General features: G+C 43.1%; 1 long non-coding RNA gene and 1 other non-coding gene across 2 annotated transcripts in view; one reads left to right on the top strand and one right to left on the bottom strand.

Moving 5' to 3' along the window:
* The window catches only part of LOC141573769 (uncharacterized), a 128,600-nt gene that overhangs the window by 80,505 nt on the left and 29,266 nt on the right, over nucleotides 1-18,829 (top strand). Inside the window, exons 6-7 of the long non-coding RNA XR_012499894.1 lie at nucleotides 8,349-8,473; nucleotides 9,956-10,113. This is a non-coding gene — a long non-coding RNA (uncharacterized LOC141573769). The remainder of the gene's footprint in view (nucleotides 1-8,348; nucleotides 8,474-9,955; nucleotides 10,114-18,829) is intronic.
* LOC123615969 (U6 spliceosomal RNA) lies at nucleotides 16,336-16,442 on the bottom strand. The gene has a single exon (XR_006723827.1). It is a non-coding gene; the product is annotated as a U6 spliceosomal RNA (small nuclear RNA).

The raw sequence follows: 18,829 nt of genomic DNA, 5'->3' as shown, positions 1-18,829 counted from the left end.
ATATGAAAGACATGAGTTAGGGTTTTTTTTTTTTTTTTTTCCTATCCTTCGTTCCTTCTGGGCAACTTTTTCTCCCCAACTCTACTTGATGGAGCCATTAATCAAGAGAACCCGTTTCCTTTGCATGGGATGGGTCGGGGAGGCATGTGACCCAGGCTGGCCAATCAGCATGCTCCACCTCCTTGGCTATGGGGATAAGTGGATTCAGGACCTCACTAGGGCCACTCAGAGTCCCAAGGACTGGCATGGACGCTGGGAAATAAAGGATCTCTCTCCTTCTGAAATCAGGAACTCTAAAGACTAAATCTGGAGTGCACAGCGGCTATGTAGAGCCACCATGTAGAGAGCCTTTTGGTGAATGCCACCAATACAGAGGAAAATGGAACTGGAAAAGGAAGAACATAGATTCCTGATGACCTCATTTAAGCACCTAAATCCTATGGCACCTGAAGGTGGGAAATCCCCTGGACATCTTAGTTTTTATGTTTAACTTTTGTTTTCTGCTTATGTTTCTTTAAGGTGTGTTCTCACAGTTGAAACTGAAAGGGTCCTGAGTAATAGTCTCCAGTGAGGACGAGGGTGGTCATTGCTACTGTTCATGATGCTCTTTTCTGTATTGTTTTCATTTATTCTTATAGTAACCCTATTATTGCCATTTTCCAGGTAGATAAACTGAGGTACAGAGAGGTTAAGTTACGTGCTAATGACGCTAAGGGACTAAATTGTCCTTCAAACCCTAGTTGGCTCAGCTGCAAAACCTATGCTCTTAATAAAATAACTATGTAATTTATCAGCCAGGCCAGGACACTTTTATAATGACATTGGAATAATTAAACACAAACCAGGACTGTCCCAGGCCACCTGGGGTTCACCGAGCTCTTTACCATTCTACTACGATTCTTCTGTTCTCTGCTTTACTGTTGAGGAAACTGAGGTATAGACTTGTTAAGTAATTTAGGAAACTGACATGTGGACAAGTAATTTATTCAAGGTCACACGCTTGCACATGTCAGAGCTCCTTGGTCGGGACATAAAGGATGAGGGAAGGTAGCAATCAGCCACAAGTGTCTAGTTACTACTCAATGTGAAGCTTTTCAAGCTTCAGAGCCTCCTCGTGACAGATCAGTACAAAGCCCAGGAGATCGAAGTTCAGGCTGTGACAAAGGCTTGTCCTCAAGTCTCCAAAGCAGAGGAACTTGACAAACAAAGGTGCCTGTTTAAAAGGTAGTTTTTGAGCTGTTAGAGCAAGAAAAATACCCACTTTTAAAAAGTATAATATGGCACCTAGAAGAATAGCAATTCACAGGGTGAATTTGAGATGGTTTCAGAAACCATGAGATAGCAGTAAGTGAGGACATTTCCTTCTGTCCATCCACTTGCAAAACCAGCTGGATATTCAGGAGTTACCTGGACAATATTTAATAGACCCTCTGTGGTTATGGTAGCTGCTGGTGGGGCTCATATTCTCTTTCCTTTAGGATCCCTTGTGACTGTGCGTGTGTGTGTTTGTGTGTGTATGGGGGTGGGGGAACATGTGGCATGTGCCTAGCACTGTGCTATGTACCTACATGGTCACATTTCTAACACACCCCTAGGAAGCAGGTACTATTAGCGTCCTAATTTATAGATGAGGAAACAGGCTCACCGAGGTTAAGGAGCCTGGGCTTAGCCATTCATCCAAGTTATTGAGTCCATCCTTCTGTGGGCCGGGTGTGTGGTGGGGTGCTTAGCATGGAGCGATGATGGTGTTGCCTCTAGTCACTGTCACTGTGGCCCTCATAGCAGAGAAGATGTAGAAATGGATTCAATCCAAGTCAGCCTCCCACACAGCTCCATTCTGCTTGTTAGTCCTGAATAATAAGCGTGCTATGGACGTGCTAAGCTATGCTGGTCTACTCTGCTGAGTGATAAGGAAAGGAAAGAGGAAGACAAAAACTAAAGGTGTTGGGACCCGGGCGTGTATTGTGCACATTCTCAGTTGAGATACTCTGTTTCATGGGAAAGCACTATATTTAAAATACATCCGTGACTTCTTGCACAGCAAAGGGAACAATCCACAGAGTGAAAAGGTATCCTATGGAATGGGAGAAGATATTTGCAAGTTATAGCTGATAGGGGATTCATCTCCAAAATATATAAGAAACCCCTACAACTCAATAGCAAAAAAAACTAGAAACCTGATTAAATGGGCTAAAGACTTGAGGAGGCATTTCTCCAAAGAAGACATACAAATGGCCAACAAGTAGATGAACAAATGTTCAGTGTCACTAACCATCAGGGAAATGCAAATCAGAGCCATAATGAGATATCACCTCACACCTGTCAGGCTGGCTGTTATCAAAAGAGACAGCAAGTGTTAGTGAGGCTGTAGGGAGATGGGACGGCTTTCACTCTGTTGGTGGGAATGCCAGCTGATGCAACCACTATGGACAACAGTATGGGGTTTCCTCAAAAGATTAAAAAATGGATCTACTATGTGACCCAGCAGTCCCAACCCTGGGTATTTAACTGAAAGAATTGCAATCAGGATCTCAAAGAGAGATGAACATCCTTGTGTTTAATACAGCAGTATTCACAATAGCCAAGTTGTGGAAACCACCTAAATGCCCATCGGCAGATGAATGGATAAAGAAAATGTGATAGGTGACACACAGTGGAATACTGTGCAACCTTATGATAGAAGGAAACTCTGTAATATGTGACAACATGGATGCACCTTGAGGACATTATGCTAAGTGAAATAAGCCAGTTACACAAAGAGAAATGCTTCTTGATTCTGCTTATTTATGATATAGAAAATAGTCAAATTTATAGAATCAAAGACTGAAAGAGTGGTTACCAAGGGCTGAGGGTGGAGGAATGGGGGGATACCAGTCAATGGGCATTAAGTTTCAGATAGGAAAGCTGAATAAACTCTAGAGACCTGCTGCACAACACTGTCAGCCTACAATCGACAATTAAGTGGTACGCACTTAAAAATTGATTGGGAGGGTCGATGTTGTATTAAGCGTTCTTACTGAAATAAAATAAAATAAAATGCATCAGAGGCTTTCTGTTAGTCTGAGGATTAAGGGGGGAAACTCCCTAACATGAGTTTTAAAGTGTTGGCTGCCGTCCAAGGTCCTTTTGACCCTCCCTGTTCCCAGCTCAGCTCTCTGCATCCCGCCCTCCCCATCTGCTGGCAGCTTGTAGAGTTCACTCTCCTTCCTCCTGCTTGGAAAGGCTTACGTATCATACTTTCTTTCTGCCTCAGGCATTCGCCTCTTTACCTGCCCCACCCTTCTTTGCTTGCCCTTCAGATCTCCTCAGGGCAGGCTTACCTGACCACCCTGTCAGATAAATATCCACACACCCCCCACCCTGTGGATGGAGCACCCAGGGCATCTCCCCAGGGGAATACTTAGATAACTGGCACCTTAACATTTATCTGTGCGATTAAGAGCTCAGTTTTCTCAAATACACAGTGAGCATCTTAAAGGGCAGAGTTTGCCTCGTCTCTCTTCTTTGCGTGCTTTTTAATATTTTTGCTAATTTCATTAAATTCATAAATGTAGTGTTAAATGCATATTTGTTGAATGAGTGAAAGAATAAATGAACTGATGAAGTTGATATGTTGGCAATTATAAAACAGGGCATCTAACCGAGTCAGGGAAGCCAAGTAACTAAGTCTGGTTTTTGCTTATCCTTGTCCTCCCATCACCTAGCCCAGTGCTTGGGAGACGAGTTATCTAAGCTCATGCTTCTAAAACTTTAATGATCATGTGAGTCACTCAGGGATCTTATTACAAGGCAGTTTCGATTCAGTAGATCTGGAGAGGAGCCTGAGATTCTGCATTTCTATTCAAGTTCCTAGGTGATGTTGAGCTTTCTGGCTCAAGGCTCAATCCACCTGTAGGAGCAAGGCTCATCAATACAAAATATTAATCATAGTCAATCTAAGAAAGAAAGGGAAAATTTTATTCAGGCCAACTTGAGGATTATAGATTATAGCCTGGGAGACAGTCTTTCAGAAATCTCTGAGGACTGTTCTGCCTGTTAGAGGTCAAAGTGCAGTTAGAAAAGTTTTTGAGACACAGGGTTATATATCAAAGTAACATACTGACAGTTTACATAGTCCAACGAGGCGAGTAATGGGTCATTGTAACCCCTTACAGGGTTGAGAAAGGAATGTTATCTCCTAAGGAGTTACCTTGCTGGTGCCAGGAGGAAATTTCTTGCTTGCTTTCTTTTGTTTTTAAAGTAGGCATTCCTGTGTCTTCTAAGGGGACCTAGTTAATGGATAATGCAGGTGCACAATGCGCACTGGGGGTAGTGGCTCAAAAGGCAGAAAAACTTTTATGTTAAATTTTTTCTTGTCCTGCCTTAAAAATAATTTTATTTCATCAGTTCAGCAATATATTCTACAGATCTTTCTCAACTTACAATGAGGTTATATCCGATTAACCCACTGTAAGTGGAAAATTTCGCAAATTGAAAACGCATTTAATGCTAACCTGCTGAACATCCTAGCTTAGCCTCGCACCTGAAGTGCTCAGGACACTTATATTACCCTGCATTTGGGCATGATTATCTAACACAAAGCCTGTTTTATAATAAAAGGCTGACTATCTCAAGTGATTTTTAATTTTTAAAAATTTGGGGGGAGATTAGGTATATTTATTCATTTATTTTTAATAGAGGTACTGAGGATTGAGCATAAGACCTCGTGCATGCTGAGCATGCGCCGTATCACTTAGCTATCTCCCTCCTCCCTCATGTGATTATTGAACACTGTACTAAAAGTGAAAAACAGGATGTTTCTAAGGGTACAGATCGGTTGTTTACCCTAGTAATCATGTGGCTGATTGGGAGCTGCACTCGCTGCCCTGCCCAGTATCACAGGAGAGTATTGTACCCCATTATTGCTAGCCTGGAAAAGATCAAAATTCAAAAATTTGATGTACAGTTTCTATTGAAAGTATCTCTTTCACACCATGGTAAAGTTGAAGAATCGTAAGTCAAACCAGTGTAACTTGGGGACCATTTGTAGTTGCAAAGGGATATTGGCTTGGAGTGGTACTTCTGTTAGGATTCTTTTGGTTGCAGGTAACAAAAAACCCACCTCAAGCTGGCTTACCTAAAAAATTTATATTGTCATGGAACTGAATATAACTTGACAGGGTGGAATTCAGGTACAGTTTGATCAAGAACACAGCTCTGTTTCTCTGTGATTCTCCTAGTACTGCCCTCCTCTGGGTGCCCTTTCCATTTTTGGTTGACTTCCTTGCTGGTGGCAAAATAACTGCTGCTTTTTCAGCTGTCATTTCTCTGAATTTTACCACCCAGTAGAAAAGAGGTTATCTGTTTTCCTAGCCATCAAGAAAAGTTCTATTTCTAACTCTGATTTAGGCTATACATTGGGTGAAATGGGAGGAATTTATAATGTATTTGGCCAAAGTTATCTGTTAGTTTCAGAAGATGTGGCTCATGTTGTCCTATCTGGGTTCCTGGTGCTGATGAAACGTAGGTTCTCAAATAATCTCAGCCATGTGACTTGAGTATTTATACCTTCTATGAAGTCACAAACGTCCATGTGGACCCTTGCCTCCAAGTGTCTCCCTAGAGCAGTCATTCTCAACTCTACCACGTTAGAATTAATTGGGAAATTTTAATAACATAGATGTCTAGCTTCCACCTGAGATCAAACAAACAAAAGTCCAATAATCCAAGTTTTATACAGATCCTTGAGTGATCTCAATGTACAGTGATTCCAAGGGTCAGAAACCACATACCTAGAGCAGTGCTTCTCAGTGGGAGGAAAAGGGGAGGATTCTGCCCCCGGGAACATTTATCATTTGTCCTTGGCATTCTATTGATATCTGAAGCATTTTTGGGTTGTCGCAACGGGAGGGGAGTTATTACTGGTATCTAGTAGGCTGATGCTAAACATCTTATAATGCATAGGACATCCCCTTCCCTCAGACAAAAACTACCTGGCCCAAATGTTGATAGTATCGAAGTTGAGAACCATTGACCTAGAGGGACAAAATGTTAAAACTGGTGATTTATTTGCAATTATTCTGGCACCCTGGTATGGAAACATATAGTATAGAGTGGTAGTTTTCAAGCTTTATTGTACTTAAGAATTAGCTAACGTACTTGTTTAAAATGAAGGTTCCTAGGTCCCATGCTCTGAAGTATTGATTCATCCAAGCTGGAATGGGGTCCAGTCAGCTGAATGCTTATTCTGATAAAGTTGATTTGAATGAGGGTGTTCCACAGAGTGCATCTGGAGAAAAAGTAACAGAATGTGCCAACCTACATCTCACGTTGTGTGCTCAGGTACAACCCCAGGCTGAGCCCAGAAACAGCCTCATAAGAGGCGGTGTCTGGAGCTGGGAATGCAGGTCTGCTGTTGGAACTCTGGGTATCCTCAGTGCATGGGGAGATCTCTGCCAGCGCCTCTGTTGTCCTTTGCAGGACTTGGTCTTGTCAAGTCAGATGAAAGCCCCAGCTAGTTCATGAGCTCACCTTCTTCGGAGGAGAGTGTCTGAACACAGGGTTACTGCTTCCAGTGCACTGAGAAAGCTCTGGGGGTTTTACTGACATTCGTTTTTATAGCTGCCAGGAGGTTGTTTCCATCCTTTCTGTGAGTGTTGTAAGATAAGTAGGGAGGAAAACAAGATTCCCCCAGGAGTGTACAGTTTATTCGAGTCCTTTAATGTAATTATGATGGGCCTGGTGTGAGCCTCTCAGAAGCTCTGTGGCCAGGCTGTGTTTATCATCTCACCGCGGTGCCTGAATATGAAACCTGGGTACCAGACAGACCCTGGCAGCCCGGGAGATCTGGGGAAGAGACAGCAGGCCTCAGAAACTTCAACCTTCTGCCCTGCCTCCCAGGGGGCCCCAGGGCTGCTGTCAGAGATCCAGCACTAGAGACAGACCCGCTGCTTCAGTCCAGAGAGCTGACTAGATGCTGCTTCCCTTAGCTGCCTGCATTGTTTCGGCAGAGTTTATCCTAAAAATAGCACAGCTGAGTCCTGCCGGGATGCCTTCTGCCTGAAGACTCCACAGGGTTGTGCAGTGTGTGTGGTTCCTCCACACTTGCCATCTCACAGAAGAGGCAACATTTTGTAGGAGGAGGAAGGAAAAAACGTACTGGGCTTTGGAAACAGAAGACAGCAGTTAAGTTCTGTCTCTGTCTCCGACCAGCCTTACTAACTAGAGCTAAGCCACTTAACCCTGTGGGGCTCAGTTTTACAGACGTGTCTGTAAAATGGCCATCTTCTAAGACCAATATCCTGGAATCAGTTTAGGGGCAAATCAGATAAAATGTGTATTTGCTCTTTGGTAAAGAACCACACGAGGGTCCCCTTTCTGAGCAGATTGTGGTCCCCTTAGTACAGATGATGACTTACGTGTCTTACGACTCCATTCCCGGCACATACCAGGCAGTGAAATGTGCATCGTTAAATTCATGATTGTCTTCTTGACTTTACTTGATTAATGGCCGTCTCCCTGCCAAAATTTCGCAAGGGCAGGGACAGTGTCTAACTTTTTGCATACCTGTTCGCCTCTACTTTCTAGCCCAGTGCCTGGCTCCATAAATATTTGTTGAGTAAGTGAACACGTGAAAAATGAATGAATGAGAAACGAAGTCAAATCAACAAAGGTTTTGAGGATTCCTCCCACATGCCAGAGTTTTGTGTTCAGGAATTATTTGTGTGCCAGAAATAGAAACCTGACCAAACTAATGTGAACTGAAAGAAAAAAAATCAAGGCTGAAAGTACAGCAAGGTCTTGAGGGACCAGATGAAAAACTGAAAAATCATTGTGCTCAAATCAGCAAGTTCACTCGCCCGGACTCTGTCTCTCCCTCTCTCTACCTCTCCCCTCTCCCATCTCCTCACTTCCTCTCTGCAGTGAGTTTTATTCTCTTTTCCTTCGTACTGGTTCCTTCTGCTTTGATCATACTTGAGACTGAAACACTGCAGCCTCTCATCTTAAGCGCCAACTCTCATTAATCAGAATCTTTTGAGTGCCAAACTAAAATCTCCCAGGGCAAGATAATGAGTGTCTCAGCTTAGGGAAGGAGGTCACCCCAGGTCCAATCAGCCATGATGTCACGGGCAGAGTGTGTGGTGGGGGAGGTCCTCTGACCCGCCCCTGACTGGGGAGAGGCCCCAGAAGCAGAGGTGCAGAGTGAAGATACTGACAGGTTCTCTCAGAAAGGAGATGGAGGCTGAGCGGTGATGACTGGTGGAGGCCTATCTATAACACAGATACTGTGCTGAGCGCTGGGGCAGGTGCCATTCATTCATTCTGGAGATATTCATTGCGTCCTTACTATGTTCTGGTCACTGTTCCAGGCACTGGGGACCCAGCAATGACAAGGAAGACAGAGAACTTTGCCCTCCTCGAAACCTCATGCTGTGATACAAAGAATTATACACTAGAGCAAACATGAACACGAGCAGGATAACTTCAGATCATGGTAAGTGCGTGGAGGAATTGGCAGTAGGATGCAGAGTGATGGGGCAAGGGCGGGGGAAGGTTATTTTTAACTGCCATTTAGAATGTTCTATTCTGTCATACTGGCCAAAAATACCCAAAATAGTGCCAAGATATGGTTGTTCTGTTTACAGAGAAGGAAGTAAGAGTAGAGTCTAGAATGTTCCCTTTCAGTTCTCCCTGTGCTTGGCATGATGTGGGGAACCACTAGGGGCAAATATCAAGCTTGGGCTGGATGAGGGACGACCAGTCCTGCAAGCCACTCCCTCTAACCCCCCTTTGGAACCTATTAACACAGCTCTGAGTGGTCCGGGACTTACCACATTCCAAGAGCCACCTGCCTATGCTTGACTTGGGGGCTGGGGGCCTGCCAAGTGCAGGCTTCAGGGGAAGGGAGGGAATGTAGTAGGTGAGTGGTTCATCTGCTGGTCTCAATTTCAGGCCTCTTGGACTTTGCCCAACAGTCTTCCATAGAAAGGATGCAGCAAAGGGCAGGGCGGTTCCATCATTGTCCTCAGAAATGACAACAGCTAAGGCTTACTGAATGCTTAGCAGGGGCGAGGCAATTAACCATCCTGGTCACCAGTTTCAGTGTGAGACCTGGTACCCCACACGACCAGGCAATCTGGACACCAGCTGGGTGTCCTACAATTCATGTCAGTTTTGACACTCTCTCCCAAAAGACAGCATCAGATTCCATAGGTGAAGGGCTCAGTCCCACAGGGCTGCCCTCCACTTCGGAGGCTAATCCCAAGTGCAGGTTTTCCCCTGTGCTTCTGACGGACTGGCTGCAGATGGGGGATTCCAGCGACTCCCACCTTGGGTTTGATTAATTCCCCAGAGTGGCTCACAGAACTCAGAGGACTAGCGTTTTGCTTCCTGGATGACTGGTTTATTATGAAAGGATGTATGTAACTTAGGAGCGGCCAGGTGGAAGAGGCACCCAGGTCAAGGCTTGGGGAAAGGGCATGGAGCAGCCATACTCTACCCGAGGGTACCACTCTCTCTCCATCTGTATGTGTTCACCATCTCAGAATCTCTCCGAACCTCCTCCTTTTGGATTTTTATGGAGGCTTCATTACACAGGCATTATTGATTAGATCACTGGCCATTGGTGATTGTTTCAACTCCCAGCCCCTCACCACTCCTGGAGGTCAGGGGGTGGGATTGAAACTTCCAACTCTCTAATCACAAGCTTGGTTCTCCTGGCAACTGGAACCCCCTCCTTAGTTGTGAAACCAAAAGTCGCCTCATTAATGGTAACAAAAGATAACTTTGTCACTTGTCACTTTGGAAATTCCAAGGGTTTTAGGAGTTCTAAGCCAGAGATGGGGATGAAAACCAAATATATATTTCTTCTTATAAATCATATATCCCAGCTGTGCTCTAAAAACTCTACACGTATTAACTTACTGTCTACGGTTGTTACTATGAGGTATGTGCTATTATTATCTCCATTTTACAGTTGACGAAATCAAGACGCAGAAAGCTTATACAACTTGCTCAAAGTCATGTGGTAAAATTGGACTTCAAATCTAGGCATTCCAGCTCCGAAATCCACGATTCTTATGAATAACATCCGGTCCCAGCTGACTCAGACCCCTGCCTCTGGCTTCCCTCAAAGTAAGTATTGGACAACTAAATGACAACATCAAGCTTCCTATTTCTATTGAATTTTCTACCAAATGAGTGCCATGTGCATGTCTAGTATCTTTCAAAGCTCCTATTCAAGTATAGAAAAGGAGAGTGAAAAAGCATGGATATCAGGGCAAATGCAGAATGATATTTTTTGCAAACTTTCCATCAAACCATTATAACCTGAAACCCATTGAAGGGAGAAAGTATTACACTATACTTGTGTTTATTTAGAGACAAGATTGGACCAAGAGATTATTCCACAAATGTGAAGAGTATGACTAAAGTATTAAAATACCTTGGCTAGAATGGAACCACAGAAGAGTTTCAGGCCCCAGTAAGTAAGTAGGAAGGGTTTGGAGGCAGGCAGCCTTTTGGGGCTTCTAACCTAACTGCAATCCTTGGTGAATGTGGTGGAATGTATCAGCGGTGCCCAAGTCTGATTTTGCTAGAAAGAACTGAGAGCTGGTGATTCTTTCTTTTTCCCCATTTCTCACTTAAAAAATTTTTTTTTAAATTGAGATCTAATTCATGTACAATAAAATTACCCTTTTGAAGTCTAGTATATTCACAGAGTTGTACAACCATCACCACTATCTAATTCCAGAACATTTTCTTCACTCCAAAAAGATACCCATTAGCAGTCACTTCCCATTCCCCTCTTTCCCTTAACCTCTGGCAGCTATCAGCTGACTTTCTGTCTCTACAGATTTACCTCTTCTGGACATTACATATAAATGGAATCATACAACATGAGGTCTTCGTGTTTGACTTCTTTCCCTTAGCGTGTGTTTACAGTTTATGCGTGTTGTAGCATGTTTCTGTACCTCATTCCTTTTTATAGCTTAGTAATATTCTATTGTATGGATATAACCCATTTTATTTATCCAGTCATCAATTGATGGGCATTTGGGTTGCTTTCATTTTGGGGCTATTATAAATAATATTGCTATCAACACGTGTGTATAAGTTTTTGTATGGATTTTTTAAAATTGAAGTATAGTTGATTTACAATGTTAATTTCTGGTGTACAGCATAGTGATTCAGTTATACATATATATAGATATAGATATAGATTCTTTTTCATCATAGGCTATTGAATATAGTTCCCTGTGCTATACAGTAGGACCTTGTTGTTTATCTATTTTGTATATAGTGTGGATGTTTGTTTTTAATTCCCTTGAATACATTCCTTTGTGGTATTGTTCTTCTTCTTGGTTATAGGCTGTTGATTCTTATAGGTATTTGCTTCATGAACTGTTATATTGGGTAGCTTTTGTTTTATTGGCTAAAGTAAGGGTTTATTTATCTCTTTATACTTGAAGAGGTGGAGATAGGGACAGTAGACAGTCTTGTGACCTAACCTTGTCTAATGAATTGCTCTTGAGTCTCGGGGTAGAGAGGAGATAGTTAAGAGCTCAAGAAGTTCCTGAAACACCTGGTAAAACTCTGTGTAGCAGCAGGATGCTTTGAGACCCAAAGGGACCAGGTTCAACGTGGTGGGGACCTTCTGGAATTAGTGCTGGAATGAAGGACGGCATGGAGGGGGCTGAGGGACATGAGCACAGCAGTCGCACAGCCACCACATGTTCATCGAGGGCCCTGGGGAGGAAGCAGAGTCTGGGAACCCTCCCCAAATAGCGGCTGGGCAGTGGCTTCCCCCAGGATACCAGGATATGAGAACACACTGTGATAGCGAGGCTTAAGTCTTGCTTTGGGGGTAAGAGTTAGCCCAATTTGGAAATGAACCTTTGACCCACAGGCTGGCAACCTCTGGGACCATGTCCTTATGGTCCCACCTCAAAGGTCCTGTGCAAACCCAAGTTGTTATTTTCTGCCTCTTAGGGAACTCTCGGCCTAACAAGTATGAGTAGCTTTGACCCCAGTGAAGAAAGGATGGATGGATGCATCTGTGACCTTTTAAATCTTCATTTTTCTACAAAGCCTGGTGTTTGTCATTACTGTTTTACAGACTGGAAAAAAATAGATTTTGTGCCGTATAAATTATTTTGAGTTTATGATCTCCAGCAGGAAAGCCAGAGCCAATTCCTCAGAGCGCATTTTATGCCAGTCCATTAGAACCAGGGCCTTATTGATGAACCAATAAAGCATGCCCTGCCTGAGCCTTGTAATGGAATCTCCTAATTCAGAATTAATATTCAGATAAAGCACCAACACGTTAATCTGATTTCACTCCTGCGGTAATTGGTGTTTAATTTCCGTTGTATTAAACAAGATTGGTAAATCTTGGGAGATTCTGGTTCCAGGCATTTACTCTAAGACTTGGCTTTGTCTTCAATGATTGTTAATGACACCTTTTGGGAAAGAAGGAAGCCTGTAACATCCCAACTTTCCATGGGCTTTAAACTTTAAGAAGCCCTCCCACTGTCTGATGTGGACTCTGTGCCCCCTCAGGAAGGCAGGATAAGGCAGGTATCACGAAGCCCCAGCTTAACCTATGAGAAAGCTGAGGCTCGAAAAAGGTGTCCAGTGGCAAAAAGTGAGCCTCGACCCTGATTCTCTCAATCCTACACAAGTCCTGTGCTGCATTTATAACCTATTAATAATGAAACTTGTAAGGTGATTTTATTCACGTAATTTGTCAGATCAGTTCTGTCCCACCACCCGAAAAAGCCGATAGGTAGATAGAGTGCTTCAGAAGCTCGTGCTTGGGGCCAAAACACTGTCAGGATGACTGATCAGTTCAGTTAAAAAAAATCAAGTTCTGCCCAAGCAAAACAATTTTTAAAACTCAGACACGCACGTGTAAAGGGATGCATTTATTCCCATTCCACGTGGCCTTCCCTCCCTCCCTCCAATCCCACAAAATGAATTATTCTGTGTGCACAGTAATCTGTGACAAATTTTGAGTTGACATATTGTGTTAATAAACGATTATGAAAATCAATAGTAATAGAAGGCAACACTTCACTGACGAAGTTGACAGAACAGAATATATTTGCAACCTTTTAATTTTCTTTTTCTCCCTAATTGCTCCCTTTGGCTGCCATGGCTTTCAATTGTTCCTTACCCAGATATCAAGAAAGCTGATCTAACCTGGATATTATTGGGTGATTTCAATAAGTAAAAGCGTAAATTGGAATTTTCTTTTCTTTTCTTTTTTCTTTTTTCTTTTAAGGGGGAGGGAGGTAATTAGAGGGGGGTTATTTATTTATTTATTTATTTATTTATTTATTTATTTATTTATTTTGATGGAGGTACAGGGGATTGCACCCAGAACCCAGGACCTCGTGCATGCTGAGCATGTGCTCTAGCACTGAGCTATACCCTCCCATCCTGAGATTTTATTTTCTAAAGAATTTCTCTAATCTTGAATTTATTCCTTTAAACCCTCATCATTTCGTACTATGACTGGTGGTTATCTAGACAGTGGAAACCAATGGCTTTCCCATAGAATCAGTATAAATGGATTTTAGCTGCAGCAGGAGGTATCAAAGTGGGATACCCGACAGTTCCCTGTGGATTCCTAAATGCACAAAGAATCTTTTTTCTCTTCCTTCTTCTCCCACATCATTGATCCTGACTTCTATGGAGAATGTGAGTGATACAGAGATGGAGAGACACAGGACCAAGATAAATAATGAGAAACCCACCAAAAATTTTTTTGACTACCAATGATTCTAGGACCAAATTTGGGGACATTTGAAATGTGTAACTTACTCGGTCCAGTGATGTAGAAATACTTTCATTAGAAGTTAGTGACTTTAGGTAAACTCACTAGGGAGTTGCTGCTCCAAAGCCAGGTCTTCTCTTCAGTGAGAGAGTTTTTGTTTACCCAAATTCTGTGGATAACTGACATGGTGTTTTCCATTCATATCCATGCATCCAACTCTGGAGAACGTAGTGCATGCTTTCTATAGGCCTGTCAGCATTCAGATAGGTCTTGATGGCACAGAAGCACACAATCCCTGACCTCCAGACCTTCAGTCATTCACCCACCCTTTAAGCCAACCCATCAACTCACACACTAAGAGGGAGACAGACCATAAAAGGGAGACAATTCAATATGATAAGTGTTTGGAAAAGGAAAATAAAGGATGGTGACAGAAGGTCACGGCTGGTCTCCTGAAATTCACAGAAGGCTTCCTAGGGTGAATTTGGTAGCTCTGGCTGCCACAACAAAGTCTCACGGACTGGGTGGCTTCAACAACAGAAATTTATTTCTCTCAGTTCTAGAGGCTGGAAGTCCAAGGACCAAGGCATCGGCAGGTTGCTTTCTCCTCAGGCCTCTCTCCTTGGCTTGCGGGCAGCCATCTTCACGTGGCCTTCCCTTTGTGTATGTCTGTGTCCTAATCTCTTCTTATGAGGACACCAGTCACACTGGATCACAGTCCACCCATATGACCTCATTTCACCTTCTCTACCACTGTAAAGGCCCTCTCTCCAAATACTTAACCATCTGAGAACTGGGGAGGGTTAGGGTTTCAACATATGAATTTGAGGGCAATCACAATTCCACCCATAACACAGGGGTGGTAACTTGTAAACTGGGGCTTGAAGAAAAAGTAGGATTTCGTCAGGTGAAGGGCTGGCTAAGAGGGAGAACATTCTGTGCCAACGGTACCCATGTATCTTGTCTATCTATCAAGGCACATGAGAGGAAGTGGCATCCTCAGCCAATTACATGTATTTTGGTGGGGGCAGGAGCCTAGATGTAACATTAGAAGCAACAAGATTTGAGCCTGGGGCATGAGAAGGGCTGGACGGTAGAGGTCCTGCCATCCAAGGCAATGCTGGGCCAACAGGGTGCATGGAAGGATTTTAAGCAAAAGGCTGGGGACCAGATTTATATTAATCCAGTATCTAGAGGCCATTGATGGGTGCATCAATACTGATGGGTGCATAACTTGCAAAAGCAGTCAGGAGCTGTTCACCTTTCATAGAAGGACACCGGTCATGGAGGTGATGAGGACAGTAATCCTCCTTGCATATGTAGGTGCAGTTAAGGAACCTCTTTCATGCCAATGTTTTTGTTCAGGCCTCCAAATTAACAGCTGAGAAAACCAAGGCTCAGAGAGATGGAGGGACTTGCCCAAGAAAGGTCACAAAGTAGCACGTGGGGAGCCTGGATTGGAACAGCAGCTTCTCACCTCTTGGCCCCAGACTCTTTCTAGGAAATCAGCCTCCTTTCTGAGTAGTGAGCTGCGTTCTCTAGCCTCCCTTCCAAAAAGCCCTGCAGCGCATATTTCTTTGTGGTCTGCCCAACGGCCTTGTTAAGATGTTCACCCTTTCAAGGAAGCAAGAAAGCTGTCATTTGAGAAGCGTTTACTGCCATAATTACAGCCACCATTTGGTGACGTCAAGTGAGAAAACTCCAATGACTTAAAAGACAAACTACACTCCATATGCCACAATCTGTCAGGGGCCAGGAACAGCTTGATGGAAATCCTTCTGTTCTATTTTCAAAAGCGATAGGCATGTTGCAGGGAACTACTCAGATACAATGATTTTTCTCATTATTGGGTTGTGGGGTTTTTTTAACCACTTTTATGTGCTACCTTCTAATCTCCACCCCCCACCACCCTGACTCCAGAGTGGGACCAAATCCACATTTAATCTACAGTTTTACATAATAAATCATTTACACTAGAAATTAATATTCTAACAATCATTCCATGAGACCAGCAGTTCTCATTTTGACCCCGGGGAGCATTTGGAAGTGTCTGGGAACATTTTTGTTGCAATTTAAGAGAAGAGGTGTTAACAGCATCTAGTGAGGGGAGACCAGGGATGCTGCTAAACATCCTACAATCTACAGGGCAACACCCCCTCCCCCCGCCACCAGCAAATAATTATCTGGTGCCAAATGCCAATAGTGCTAGGGTCAAGAAACAATGATTCAACTAATACTTGAGACTTTATTCTATGTAAGGCCTTGTTAGAGAAATAAGGGATTCTGTGATAAACATGCATTTAAATTTAAAAAAAAATTTATTGTAGTTGACTTATAATGCTGTGTTAGTTTCTGGTGTATGGCACAGTGATTCAGTCATAATATAAGTATATATTCTTCTTCAGTATAGGTTATTATAAAATATTGAATATATTTCCCTGTGCTATACCATAGGACCTTGTTGTTTATCTATATTATACATAGTAGTTTGTATCTGCTAATCCCAAACTCCTAATTTATCCCTCCTTGCCCCTCCTCCTCTGCCCCTTCTCCTTTGGTAACGATAGTTTGTTTTTAAAAATACAGAATGCTTCACAGATTTGCGTGTCATCCTTGAGCGGGGGCCGTGCTAATCTTCTCTGTATCATTCCAATTTTAGTGCATGTGCTGCCGAAGCGAGCACTGAACATGCCATCTTTGCCTTCTAAAAGTTCACTGTCTAGAGTGGGGTATATATAATTTAGGGTGTTTTCAGCTGCAGGTAACAGGATTCCCAAAGACTGGTTTAAAGATAGCTTTAATATTCTCATGTAACAAAAATATGCAATTAGGTTATTTTAGGACTGGTTAACTGAGCAACTCAACTATGTCAGTATGGGTCAGTTTCTCCAGAATATTTTCACCTTTTCCTTCATGGTTACAGAATGGCTGCCACAGCTCCACTCTCACTAGGCAACCCCCAAGACAGGCTAGATGAAAGGCATGTGGGATCTCCTCTCGTGTATCTATTTTGCTTCTTATGAAGGAGAAAAAAAAATCTTTCCATTAGCTTCCCCAGCCCAGTAGGCTTTCTCTTTATCCTTCCTGCCGGAATTGGGACACCTGCCTATCCTTAAACCCTTCAGGGCGAGTTGGGAATCAGATTATCATCATGGACTTAGACCAGGAATTAGCAGACATTGTCTGTAAAGGGCCACGTAGGAAATATTTTACGCTTTGTATGCAATATATGGTCTATACTGTACATTCTTCTTTTAATTTTTATAGCCTTTAACCGTGTTATAACTATTCCTAGCACAATGGGCCATAGTTTGCTAATCCCTGGGAAAATTGCTTTCCAACACCTGAACAAAATCAGGGTTCTGTTATCAAGGAGAATGGGGACATTGACTTGGTAGGCAGACAAATCTGTCTGCCACAGAAAGGTGTGCAGGTAAAAAGTAATTATAAGACAGTGAAACAAGGGCTATGATATGAATGCATGAAAAGAGCCCGTGGCCATTAGCTCCCCCCCGACAATGATCCATGCCTCCTGGTATTTATATCCTTGTATTATGTTGGTTTGTTGGACTGATGGAGGTGGCAGTAGGTGACTTCAGAGGCTGCGTCATAAAAGATACCATCACTCTACCTCACTCTCTTGGAGTGCCCGTTCTGGGGGAAGCCAGGCACTCTGTTGGGAGAACCACGTAAGTGAAATGTTGAGAGGCCCACGCAGTGAGGAGCTGAGGCTTCCCGCCCACAACCAGCACCAGCTTGTCAGCCATGTGAACGAGCCTCCTGAAGTAGCTCCTTCTGCCCCAGATGGGCTTTCAGTCGACAGCAGCTCTGGCTTCTGTCTTAACTGCAATCTCCTGAGAGAGCCTGAGCCTGAACTTCTCAGCTCAGCTGCTCCTGCACTCCTGACCCACAGAAACTGTAAGATAATACATAGTTATTGTGTGAAGTCCCTTAGTTCGGGGGGTGATTAGTTACACGGCCATAGATGACACAGGTGTCTAAGAGAGGTGGCAATGCCTTAGTCTTAAGACTCTTGGAATAGAATTTTCAAATATCAATGGGATAGTAAGGTGTAGTGGTGGTGGCGCGGGGGGGCTGGGGTGGAAACCCAACAGACTATAATTTAGGAAGCCTGGAATCTCTAGTTCATTTGTGAACTCGGGACAGATTGATTCACATCTTTGGATGGCATAAGCACATCCTGGGAAGGAGAGAGTAATAATTGTCAGAAAGATTAGAGAACTCTTAGAAGTTTGTAGAATAACCTATATATTGGGTTACAAGTCTCATTTACTTTCTCTGAGGTAGTAAATAACTTATCTCCACCCCCACCGCCCCACTCCATCCATCTTAAATACAAACATATATAAACACCCAGAGGACCAGGAGAGGTTGGACAAGAATTCAAGGGTCTAACATCAGGAGAAGCAAATCAGCACGGAGGAGTGGTTCAGAACCAAGGACAGTAGCCTACATACTTCTGCCATTTCCCCCCACAGAAAATTTGGGGCTTGATATGCATTTTCTGGCATCCATTCTCTGATATGTAAAATTAGAGGAATTGAATCATATGCTATTTAAAACTCAGCTGTAATCTGTAAATTTATGATTCCAGGTTATTTGCACTGCTCTCAAAGCCCTGTCACACAGCTTCAGTTTCTGCCAATGCAGAAGGTCAACCTTGTCTATCGCACGGACATAGCATTGAGAGTGATATATTGAATTTGCATCAATTTACCAAGGAAAAGAGGACAAGCAAAGGGTGCTAACTTACTTCTCTTTATTTGGCTCACATTTACTGCTCTTTGCTATCATTTGCCAAACCCTGCAGGGGATAAAGGAGGAAAGTCACAGATTCTTTCCTCCAAATGCCTGCAGCCTAGAGGGGAAGTGACAAGGACTCAAATAACCCTCTTTACTGAGGTTCTCCTTCCTCCTTCATATATCCACTCGTTTCCTTACGTAAGACTGACTCTCAAAGAAGGATCTTGGAATTTTTACTTTCATGTAAGTTTAATTTACTGTGTTACTGTGCCCTTTAAACCTCATCTGTCTTATGGAATGAAGGTT

The sequence above is a fragment of the Camelus bactrianus genome, chromosome 17, assembly GCF_048773025.1.
Source record: "Camelus bactrianus isolate YW-2024 breed Bactrian camel chromosome 17, ASM4877302v1, whole genome shotgun sequence".
Lineage (NCBI taxonomy): Eukaryota > Metazoa > Chordata > Mammalia > Artiodactyla > Camelidae > Camelus > Camelus bactrianus.
Note: the sequence above shows the minus strand (reverse complement) of the source record. Positions and strands in the feature narration are given on the sequence as shown.